The 11,923-nt window shown below is 40.9% G+C and overlaps 1 pseudogene; it reads right to left on the bottom strand.

Moving 5' to 3' along the window:
* Positions 1 to 1,064: 1,064 nt before the first annotated feature.
* LOC139181532 (F-box/WD repeat-containing protein 7 pseudogene) lies at positions 1,065 to 2,754 on the bottom strand (annotated as a pseudogene).
* Positions 2,755 to 11,923: the final 9,169 nt, after the last annotated feature.

The following is an 11,923-nucleotide window of genomic DNA, read 5'->3' as shown; positions in this document are numbered from 1 at the left end:
AAAGATTGATTAGAAATTGTATTGGTGAAGGGATTTTCACTTGTTGGGCCAATGTTTGCTGCTAAGTTTCCATATCCCTTACCTGCTGTGTCCCTGGCAGTGTATCGATTAATATAATTGGTGTAAGTAGTAGCTTTAATGTTTGTAACCTGGGACCCTTGAGTTAATTCTTTTTCTTGTTATAGCCCACCATACCTTTGCTCTGTAGGAATGCAACTTTATCTAATGCTTTTGGAGGGTGGCTCCTGACCAATCACCTTTAGAGAAAAATAAGTTTTCTGAAGAAAAGGTCTTAAAATGTTAACAGGCCTCTGGACCAGAAGATGATGCAAATCACCTAAGCTTTTGCATATGGTAAGTTTGCAGGAAGAAAGCCTGGCTTGCTGCCTGACTCTACCCCTTCCCCCATTATCCTCTATGCATAACTTAAGGTATAAAAACTACTTTGGAAAATAAAGTGCGGGCCTTGTTCACCAAAACTTGGTCTCACCATGTCGTTCTTTCTCTTACCTTCTGGCTGAATTTTTCAGCCTCTTTTCTCCACTGAATTTCCTCACTGAGCTATCCTCATTCTATTACTCTTTATATCCTTAATTAACATTTAATTAAGCAATTGTTTCCTGATCTTCGCCTATGCCGTCTCTCCTTCGAATACCCTGGATCAACCGAGGCTGGTCCCCGGCACCTGTCCATCACCAACTCCTGGAGTTTACTCAAACTGATGTCCATTGAGTTGGTGATGCCATCCAACCATCTCATCCTCTGTCATTCCCTTCTCTTCCCACCTTCAATCTTTCCCAGCATCAGGGTCTTTTCAAATGAGTCAGTTCTTCCCATCAGGTGGCCAAAGTATTGGAGTTTCAGCTTCAGCATCAGTCCTTCCAATAAATATTCAGGATGGATTTCCTTTAGGATGGACTGGTTGGATCTCCTTGCAGTCCAAGGGACTCTCAAGAGTCTTCTCTAACACCACAGTTCAAAAGCATCAATCCTTCAGTGCTCAGCTTTCTTTATAGTCTAAGTCTCACATCCATACATGACTACTGGAAAAACCATAGCCTTGACTAGATGGACCTTTGTTGGCAAAGTGATGTCTCTGGGTCCCACACCTTCACCATGAAATCATATGCTCCACTAAAAACCCTCCTGCCATCATATTGAACACAGCAGACTGCTGCTTCATGACCCATCAACACATGTAAACACTGGCCTGTCTCAATATCCCAACCCTAAGGGTGGCACCTCGAGAACCACTAACAACTCTTTTTTATCATGGAGATGTATAGAACACACAGTGGAAGTATGATCATATAAGGTGTGTATACATTCTCCCATGTCTGCATTCCAAACTTTGAGAGTCCAATCTGTAGATCCACTAATGATGATATTGTCTTTCATATGTGATGGCCATACTCCACCTGTGTGTCCCACTAATATCCTCAGACATTTGCCTGTGACTACTGACCAAACTTTTAAATTGTTGTCATCAGAACCACTAACTATTTAGTTACCACAAAACCATAAGCATGTGATCATGTGATCATCATGTCCTTTCAGCACCTTAGGAGACTTGAGTTCTCCTCGCCTCCAGTTAGTATCAATTCTGCACTGTCTGATGTATGCACTTTTCCATGGACTATGAATGAAATCTGATTTTATTAATTTTCTTCTCTTGATGTACAACTGTTCACCAATACCCTTTTCTTTGCATTTTTCTCTCCAGAGAAGGTTGTCTTCAGCCAATATTCTCCAGTAAAGACAAGTCTGAGCTGCTTGTAGCAGGTCTTTAGGTTCCAGGAATTAAAGCACATACAATGTCAGCTCTTTAGGGAGCAAGGAAATGAAGTCTTATTGAAACTGGGATTCTATCACTTGCCTCATATGTCTTACATATGATGTTCACCGCTATCAATAAGTTCATCTAAAGCAAGAAATTTATCTGGTCCACTCCAGCTCTGAAACATTTTCAACCATTCCTGGAGGCCTAGAGGTGGTTGCAAAGAAGTAATCCCATGTAGTTGTTGCCCTTGACCATTGGCTGCTCTCAGGTCTCCAAAAGTTGTTGGTGTTCCTGAACATGGTACAAGCCCAGTGGTACTTGTGTATTCTGAGACTTTGCATGGTTGCTTTCCCAAAGAAAAACGGCAGATCTCAGAACCATGGTCCAACTTTCTTTTCATTTTTGTTGTCTTTGTATAGAACCGGGAGGAGAGTTGGTGAATAGGCAGGTCCACAATACTATTAGAGTTTGTGACACTGTTACTATGTGTATGTTCATCTTCCCTGCTGCTGTCATCAGACTGATACAAATCATCAGTCTCCTGGTCCATTTCTTCTTCTTCCTCATCCTCCTCATATTGTTCACCAGCATTTTCTTCCTCTTCCTCCTGTTCTTCCTGGTTTCCGGAGGAGTACTCATCTACCAAAATAAACCAGTTGTTGTTTCCTTCCAACTGTCCTTGCTGGGAATAATTTTGGTGTCCAGGTCTAGGTTCTGCTTCAACGACTTCACCATTTCTCACAGTGTGCTCTGCCTCTTGGTGTCTGAGCTGCTGCTGCTGCTGCTGCTGTTCCTCTTCCACCACATGATTCATCTGCTCCTCATCTGCCTGGCTTGAGGAAGTGTTACCTCTCAGAGAGCCTCCAGTTTGTTGTCTTTTGCTGCCCACAGAGAGCAGTTTCTGATTCATTTCCAAAAGCCAGCTTGCTACTTCTTGGACCTTGGCTAGACTATCAGAAGATGCAAAGGTTTTTACATTCCTCTGACCCACTTCTGGCAATTTATTTTAAGGAAGTATTCCAAATATTTGACAGCCTTTTATAAATCTCACTGATGGTTGAGACTCCACTTTAGAGAAGAACCGGTGGTGCTGAGAAAGTAGGGTGCTTCCTGTCCTCCTCGGGACCAAGGGAGCATCCACAGCAGCTCCAATGCATTACTGAGCAAGAACCGGGGCTGGGATCACCAAGCCGGGCCACCCAGGTTTCTTCCACAAAGGCAGCTGGGGCCCTGCTTCCTCCTCTTCTCCTCTTCCTGGGTCTCTTCAAGCTGGGTCTTCTGCCTGTCCCAGGCCAGTCTCCCCAACAGTCACGTTTGGAAGGCTCCAGATTTTTGTTTTATAGTTTCTTCTGGGTGGAGGCTGTGGTCCCCGCCCCCACACACCTGCCCCAGCACCACAGCCCTTAGGCCTGGGGCAGGGAGGGAGCTCTAAGAACTCCTCCCTGAGCCAAGCCAAGACATCAGGAGTCCGGCAACTGGCCAACAAAGAAGACCCCCAAGGGATCAGATGCAGGTCAGGAAGCAACAGTTAGAACTGGACATGGAACAACAGACTGGTTCCAAATAGGAAAAGGAGTACGTCAAGGCTGTATATTGTCACCCTGCTTATTTAACCTGTATGCAGACTACATCATGAGAAACTCTGGACTGGAAGAAACACAAGCTGGAATCAAGATTGCCAGGAGAAATATCAATAACCTCAGATATGCAGATGACACCACCCTTATGGCAGAAAGTGAAGAGGAACTACAAAGCCTCTTGATGAAAGTGAAAGAGGAGAGTGAAAAAGTTGACTTAAAGCTCAACATTCAGAAAACCAAGATCATGGCATCCGGTCCCATCACTTCATGGGAAATAGATGGGGAAACAGTGGAAACAGTGTCAGACTTTATTTTGGGGGGCTCCAAAATCACTGTAGATGGTGACTGCAGCCATGAAATTAAAAGACGCTTACTCCTTGGAAGGAAAGTTATGATCAACCTAGATAGCATATTCAAAAGCAGAGACATTACTTTGCCAATAAAAGTTTGTCTAGTCAAGGCTATGGTTTTTCCAGTAGTCATGTATGGATGCGAGAGTTGGACTGTGAAGAAGGCTGAGCACCAAAGAATTAATGCTTTTGAACTGTGGTATTGGAGAAGACTCTTGAGAGTCCCTTGCACTGCAAGGAGATCCAACCAGTCCATTCTGAAGGAGATCAGCCCTGGGATTTCTTTGGAAGGAATGATGCTAAAGCTGAAACTCCAGTACTTTGGCCACCTCATGCGAAGAGTTGACTCATTGGAAAAGACTCTGATGCTGGGAGGGATTGGGGGCAGGAGGAGAAGAGGACGACAGAGGATGAGATGGCTGGATGGCATCACTGACTCGATGAATGGGAGTCTGGGTGAACTCCGGTAGTTGGTGATGGACAGGGAGGCCTGGTGTGCTGCGATTCATGGATTCACAAAGAGTCAGACACGACTGAGTGACTGAACTGAACTGAACTGAAGGAGGTGAAAGGAAAAGGCAATGGCACCTCACTCCAGTAGTCTTGCCTGGAAAATCCCATGGATGGAGGAGCCTGGTGGGCTACAGTCCATGGGGTCAGTAAGAGTCGGACACGACTGAGGGATTTCACTTTCACCTTTCACTTTCATGCATTGGAGAAGGAAATGGCAACCCACCCCGGTGTTCTTGCCTGGAGAATCCAAGGGTGGTGGGGCCTGGTCGGCTGCCATTTATGGGGTGAAACAGAATTGGACACGACTGAAGCAACTTAGCAGCAGCACCAGCAGCAAGGAGGTGAAAGACCTATACTCTGAACAGTATAGAAAATTGATGAAAGAATTTGAAGATTCTATAATGAAACAGAAAGACATCCAAAGTTCTTGGAATGGAAGGATTCATATTTTTTTAAATGTTCATACTACCCATATAATCTACTGATTTAATGGAATCCCTATCAAAATATCCATGACATTTTTCACAGAAGTATAACAAATAATCCTAAAATTCAGATGAAACACAAAAGACACAGAATTGCAAAATGAACTTGAGAAAAGGGGAGAAAGTTGGAGTTATAACCCTCCTGGATTGCAGAATATAAAACAAATCTCTAGTAATCAAAATAGCATGGTACTGACACAAAAGCAAATGTATAGATCAATTGAACAGAATACGGAGCCCACAAGTACCCACGCACCAGTGGTCAACTAATCCATGACAAAGTAGGCAAGAATATATAATGGAAAAAGAGTGTCTCTTCCACATGTGGTGTTAAAACAACAACAACAACAACAACAACCTGGACATCGGGGTGAGGGAGACAGTGAGCTGAGCTGCTGTGAGGTGAGGAGTGCTGGCTCCACTTGGTGCTGCCCCCACTCCCAGCTCTCGCATGTATCATTGTGGCTGGGACCCCCTCCATCCAACTTGGGAGTCCCTCACCCCATGCCCCGGGACAAACAAAAGCTCTGGCCCCTCATCAGCGTCCTCTCACCTTGGAGCAGCCGACTTCCCTGCCCCCAGCCAAAGGCTCTGGCTCAGTCACTGGGAAGGTGAGGGAGGGAGAGGAGGGGTGGCCGTGGCTGCTGCTGGCCCAGGTTAGGGCAGAGGTCTTGGCTGCAGCCAGTGCACAGGCGCTGGGTCTCAGTGCTCCTTGGCTCTTTCTCTCTGTGGCAGCAACGGTAGCAGTAGCCTCTGGAGCTCAGCTTGCTGTCTCCCTCATCCCGATGTCTAGGTTTTTTTAGCACGACATGTTGAAGAGACACTCTTTTTTCCATTTTATATTCTTGCCTACTTTGTCATGAATTAGTTGACCACTGGTGCATGGGTACTTCTGGGCTCTGTATTCTGTTCAATTGATCTATACATTTTCTTTTGTGTCAGTACCATGCTATTTTGATTACTAGAGATTTGTTTTATATTCTTCAGTCCAGGAGGGTTATAAATCCAACTTTCTCCCCTTTTCTCAAGTTCATTTTGCAATTCTGTGTCTTTTGTAGTTCCATCTGAATTTTAGGATTATTTGTTACACTTCTGTGAAAAATGTCATGGATATTTTGATAGGGATTCCATTAAATCAGTAGATTGCTTTGGCTTGTATGAACATTTTAAAAACATGAATCTTTCCATTCCAAGAACATTGGATGTCTTTCCATTTCATTATAGAATCTTCAAATTCCTTCATCAATTTTCTATACTGTTCAGAGTATAGGACTTTCATCTCCTTAGGGAACTCTTTTTGTTGTTTTTGTTGTTGTTGCTTCATTCTTTCTTATGTGATTTTAAGCTGGATTTTTAAATTTTCTACTTCTAATATTTTATTATTAATGTATAGAAATGCAAGAGATTTCTGTTTATCAATCTTGCATCTTTCAATTCTGCTAAATTAATTTATGAGTTCTAACAATTTTTGAGTGCAGGCTTTAGGGTTCTCTGTACAAAGTATTATGTCATCTCCTAATAGTTACAGTTTTGTCTTCCAATTTGGATTCATTTTATTTTTTCTCTTGTCTGACTGCTGTGGCTATTACTTCCAATGCTATTTTAAATAGTGTTTGCAAGAGTTTTACTTTTGTTTCACATTCAAAAAAATCATTAACAGAACCTGGGCAGGTTGATGCAGTCTGGTGGAGGTGGGGCAGTCTGGCCTCTCCTTGCACCACCTGGGAAGGCCCAGTCAGCTGGCCACCATGCCCTTTCCACAACCCCAGCCTAGGAGCTTGGCTCCACATCCTGACAAGGGGGAGCATCAATGTGGCCCACTGTTCAAAGCACTCCTGGCTTCCTGGGTCAAGGCAGTGGCAGTGGTGGAGGTGGAGACTGGCCGGGAACAGTCCACACTGCCACTGGAGAGGAGCCTGGTGCAGCCAAAAAATAAATAAATAAATCATTATCAAAAGAAATGGTAATATCTTACAAATATCGTTATACACAATAAACAATTTCAATATTTAATAGAGGATTCATTGACTTAATTTCAATATATGATCATTAAAGGAAGAGGAATAGAAACATTAGGAAAGAGTAACAGTACATATATCACCAAATTAGGCCAATCAACATCCAGATTAACAGCAATCTGGAGTCCCAACTGGGAAAACGTCCCAGTCAATGTGTCTACTCCACAGGTGAAACTTCAAAATTGCAGTTTCAGGGGTTCCCACTTATAATTACAGGTCACAAACTGATACCATTATCAGTTTTCAGGCAAAGATGCAGCTATGGTTTTATTTTAATCTTGTTAAAATGCTGTTTGCTGTATCTTGTGAGTCATAGGATTTTATTAAGCCCTGAGTGGTGGACCAGACCTCTAGGGGCTCAAGAACTCCAAGACACATTCCTCTTCTTATTTAAAGTACTCCTTGCCTTGCTGTGCTTACAAGCGGCATGGAATCCGTGCAATGTACAGGCAGGTCAGAAGAAAGGTCTGAGGCCTGCTATCCTGCTTCTGAAATCTAAACAAGACTACCTCCATTTTAATTTCCCTAGCAAATAAAAGTGTTTAGAGTGGGTGTTTTTTTCTTGTTCTTGAATCTAGTGGGAAGTCTTGCATCTTTTCATTGTTGAATATGATGTTGGCTGTGGGTTTGTCATAAATGGCTTTTATGATGTTGAGATGTTTCCTCTCTGCCTGCTTCAATGAGGATTTTTTATCATAAATGGATGTTAAATTTTTTCCAGTGCTTTTACTGTGTGTTTTTAGATGATAATGTGATTTTTATTCTACCTTTTGTTAATGTAGTACATCACACTTGTTGATTTGCTTTTAAAATGTCACACTATTTTTGTAACCCTGGAATCAATCCAATTTGATCAAAGGGTTTGATCCTTTTTATATATTGTTGGATTTGGTTCCCTAGCACTTTCATGAAAATATTTGCATCTGTTTTTATCAGAGATATTGGCTTCTAATTTTCTTTTTCTACAGTATTGTTGGTTTTGTGTCAGGATAATGCCTTGTAGAATTGATTTGGTATATTCCTCCTGTTAAGTTTTTTGTAATAGCTTCAGAAGGATAGGTATTAGTTTTCTGTATATCTGGTAGAAATCCACTGTAAAGCCACCTGGTCCTAGACTTGTGTTTGCTAGAAGTTTATATAAAAATAAATTGATTTTAAAATGTAGATATATATAAAATAAATTTCATATGGACTGTTCCCAGAGGATCAGTTGGTAAAGAACCCACCTGCCAATGCAGGAGATGAAAGAGACATGGGTTCAATCCTTGGGTTGAGAAAAATTTCCCGGAGCAGAAAATGGAAACCTGCTCTAGTATTCTTGCCTGGAAAATTCCATGGACAAAGGAACCTGGTGGGCTACAGTCCATGGGGTCGCAAAAAGTCACACAGGACTGAGTGCACACTCACACACAGACCTATATATGAAAGGTAAGGCTATAATGTTTAGGAGAAAATATGAAATATCATGATGTGAAGTAAGCAAAGATTTCTTTAACAGCAAAAACTATTGCTGGCAGTAAGTTTCAAAACTTGGCAAATTGACTAAATTAAGATTAATAATTTTTTCCATCATATGCTACATAAAATGAGTGGAAGAGTAAGCCATAGGCAGCAAGAAGATACGTTCTATTCTAGTAATGAAAAAGGATTGGATCTAGACTGCATAGAGAGCTCCTACAAATCTGTAAGAAAAAAATGAAATTCCTACAATAAATATGTGCAAAATACTTGAATATGCACTTCATAAAAGAAGATATTCAAATTCCCAATAAACAAAATAGACAGATGATCAAATACAATATTCATCGGAAAATACAATTAAAATTATTTAAATAACATTGTGTTTATAGATCTTGTTGCTGGACATATTTATTTAGGTCATCAATAAAATTTTTTAAACTACAGTCAATTGAAGCAATTGTTTTCTCTGTGTGGTTGTGCCACAGTTATTATAAAGATTTTTTGTTTGTTTTATTTGTAAAGATGTCATTATAGTTAAGTGACATAGCAGATCTGTCAGGGTGTGACTAAGATGATGGAGAAGTGAGAAGAGATTACTGTGTAGTAGATATATATTATATGCAGTTAAGATTATTTGCCACATTTAATTTTTAAGGATTGCTCTTTACATTTTATTTTTAATTATGTAAAAATTTTGTATTCTTGCAAAATAAAATTGATGTAACATAGTACATTCCAAAATCTCATTTCTACCCCTCTATATTGCACACTATTGTCTCTCTCCCACAGAAAAATACTTGTATTAGCTTTTTGTTTACTCTTTAATTGTTACATATTGAAAACATGAACTGATATTTATATCCCCTGTATTTACAGAAGGCAGCATAAAACTAAACTCTAATCTCACTTATTTTCCCTTAACAATATACCCCAAAGATAGTTTCAGCAAAAAACAGATGTTTTCCTCACTTCTTTTGCATTTATTTGGTAGTCCATTATGTGGATGTTCCTTATTTACTTCTACATTCCCCTTGTATTTCATAACAATAGACAACCATATTTGTGAAAGTACTTTCAAATTTTTATGTATATTTTTTGGATATCTTTTAGAAATGGAATTAGTAGCTCAAATATTTAACATGGGTTTCTACTTCATCATAATAAAGTAGCAAGAGTGAGTTTCCCTCCCACCTTGAATGGGAGTGTTCAGTTCAGTTCAGTTAAGTCGCTCAGCCATGTCCGACTCTTTGTGACCCCGTGAATTGCAGCACGCCAGGCCTCCCTGTCCATCACCAACTCCCGGAGTTCACCCAGACTCACGTACGTCGAGTCAGTGATGCCATCCAGCCATCTCATCCTCTGTCGTCGCCTTCTCCTCCTGCCCCCAATCCCTCCCAGCATCAGAGTCTTTTCCAACGAGTCAACTCTTTGCATAAGGTGGCCAAAGTACTGAAGTTTCAGCTTCAGCATCATTCCTTCCAAAGAAATCCCAGGGTTGATCTCCTTCAGAATGGACTGGTTGGATCTCCTTGCAGTGCAAGGGACTCTCAAGAGTCTTCTCCAACACAGTTCAAAAGCATCAATTCTTCAGTACTCAGCCTTCTTCACAGTCCAACTCTCACATCCATACATGACCACTGGAAAAACCATAGCCTTGACTAGACTGACCTTTGTTAGCAAAGTAATGTCTCTGCTTTTGAATATGCTATCTAGGTTGGTCATAACTTTCCTTCCAAGGAGTAAGCGTCTTTTAATTTCATGGCTGCAGTCACCATCTGCAGTGATTTTGGAGCCCCCCAAAATAAAGTCTGACACTGTTTCCACTGTTTCCCCATCTATTTCCCATGAACTGATGGGACTGGATGCCATGATCTTCATTTCTAAATATTGAGCTTTAAGCCAACTTTTTCACTCTCCACTTTCACTTTCATCAAGAGGTTTTTTAGTTCCCCTTAACCTTCAGCTATAAGGGTGATGTCATCTGCATATCTGAGGTTACTGATATTTCTCCCAGCAATCTTGATTCCAGCTTGTGCTTCTTCCAGCCCAGCATTTCTCATGATATACTCTGCATATAAGTTAAATAAGCAGGGTGACAATATACAGCCTTGACGTACTCCTTTTCCTATTTGGAACCAGTCTGTTGTTCCATGTCCAGTTCTAACTGTTGCTTCCTGATCTGCATATAGGTTTCTCAAGAATGTGAGTGTTGCTGCTGCTGCTAAGTCGCTTCAGTCGTTTCCAACTCTGTGCAACCCCATAGACGGCAGCCCACCAGGCCCCACCATCCCTGGGATTCTCCAGGCAAGAACACTGGAGTGGGTTGCCATTTCCTCCTCCAATGCATGCAAGTGAAAAGTGAAAGTGAATTCACCCAGTCGTATCCAACTCTTAGCGACCCCGTGGACTGCAGGCTACCAGGCTCCTCCATCCATGGGATTTTCCAGGCAAGAGGACTGGAGTGGGTTGCCATTGCCTTCTCCAAATGTGAGTGTTAGTCACCCAGTTATGTCTGACTCTTGCAACCCCATGGACTGTAGCCCACCAGGCTTCTCTGTCCATGGAATTCCCCAGGAAAGAATACTGGAGAGGATAGCCATTCCGTTCCCCAGAGGAGATTGAACCCTCCCACTTTAAACAACTTAAAAAAATAGACAAGGGAGTGGCATCACCAAGATGGCAGCATAGGTTGTTTCTGACTTTATTCTCCTTCACAAGAAGAACTAACACACTTTCTAGAAAAAGACACCAATAAATGAATCCTAGAATATGAACATGAGGCTAAAGGACCACAAAGACTGAGACAGACTACTTTAGAAGGGCTAAGAGAAGCAGTTACAAAGTGACTACTTTCCCCATCCACTAGGTGAGCAGAGACAACATGGAGAGTTCTCCCCTAAATCACAGATTACTCAAAGGAGAAAAGAGAACATGAATGGGACAACAAGAATCCCCCCATCATTGTGGGTTGCTCTGGGGGAGTCATTACTCTGACCTTGTGAGGATTGCAAGTGAACAATGATAATAAAAAAAAGAAAATTTACAGGCAGATATTACTCATGAGCATAGATGCAAAAATCCTCAATAAAATATTACAAGACAAATCCAATAATACATTCAAAGGATCATACACCATAATCAAGAGGGATTTATTCCAGGGATGCAAAGATTTTTCAGTATTTGCAAACCAATCAATTTGATATACCACATCAACAAATTGAAGAATAAAAATCATATGAACATCTCAATAGATGAAGAAAAAGCTTCTGACAAAATTCAACACAGATTTATGATAAAAAAAAAAATAGACCCTCCTGAAAGTGGGCATAGAGGGCAAATACCTAAACATAATAATAATTACCTACAGCTAACATCATGCTCAAGGGTGAAAAGCTAAAAGCATTTACTCTAAAATTAGGAACAAGACAAGAATATCCAATCTCACCACTTTTATTCAACATAATGTTGGAAGTCCTAACCTCAACAATCAGAGAAGAAAAAGAAATAAAATAATCTAAATTGGAAAAGAAGAAGGGTAACTGTCACTGTTCATGGATGTCATAATATTATACATGGAAAATCATAAAGATCCTACCAGAAAACTGCTAGAACTCATCAACGAATGGGGCAAAGCTACAGGATACAAAAAATAGAGAAATCTTTTGTATTTCTATACACTACCAATGAAAAATGAGAAAGAAAAATTTAAAAAACAATTCCATTTTACATAGCCTCA

The sequence above is a fragment of the Bos indicus genome, chromosome X, assembly GCF_029378745.1.
Source record: "Bos indicus isolate NIAB-ARS_2022 breed Sahiwal x Tharparkar chromosome X, NIAB-ARS_B.indTharparkar_mat_pri_1.0, whole genome shotgun sequence".
In the NCBI taxonomy this organism is placed as follows: Eukaryota; Metazoa; Chordata; class Mammalia; order Artiodactyla; family Bovidae; genus Bos; species Bos indicus.
Note: the sequence above shows the minus strand (reverse complement) of the source record. Positions and strands in the feature narration are given on the sequence as shown.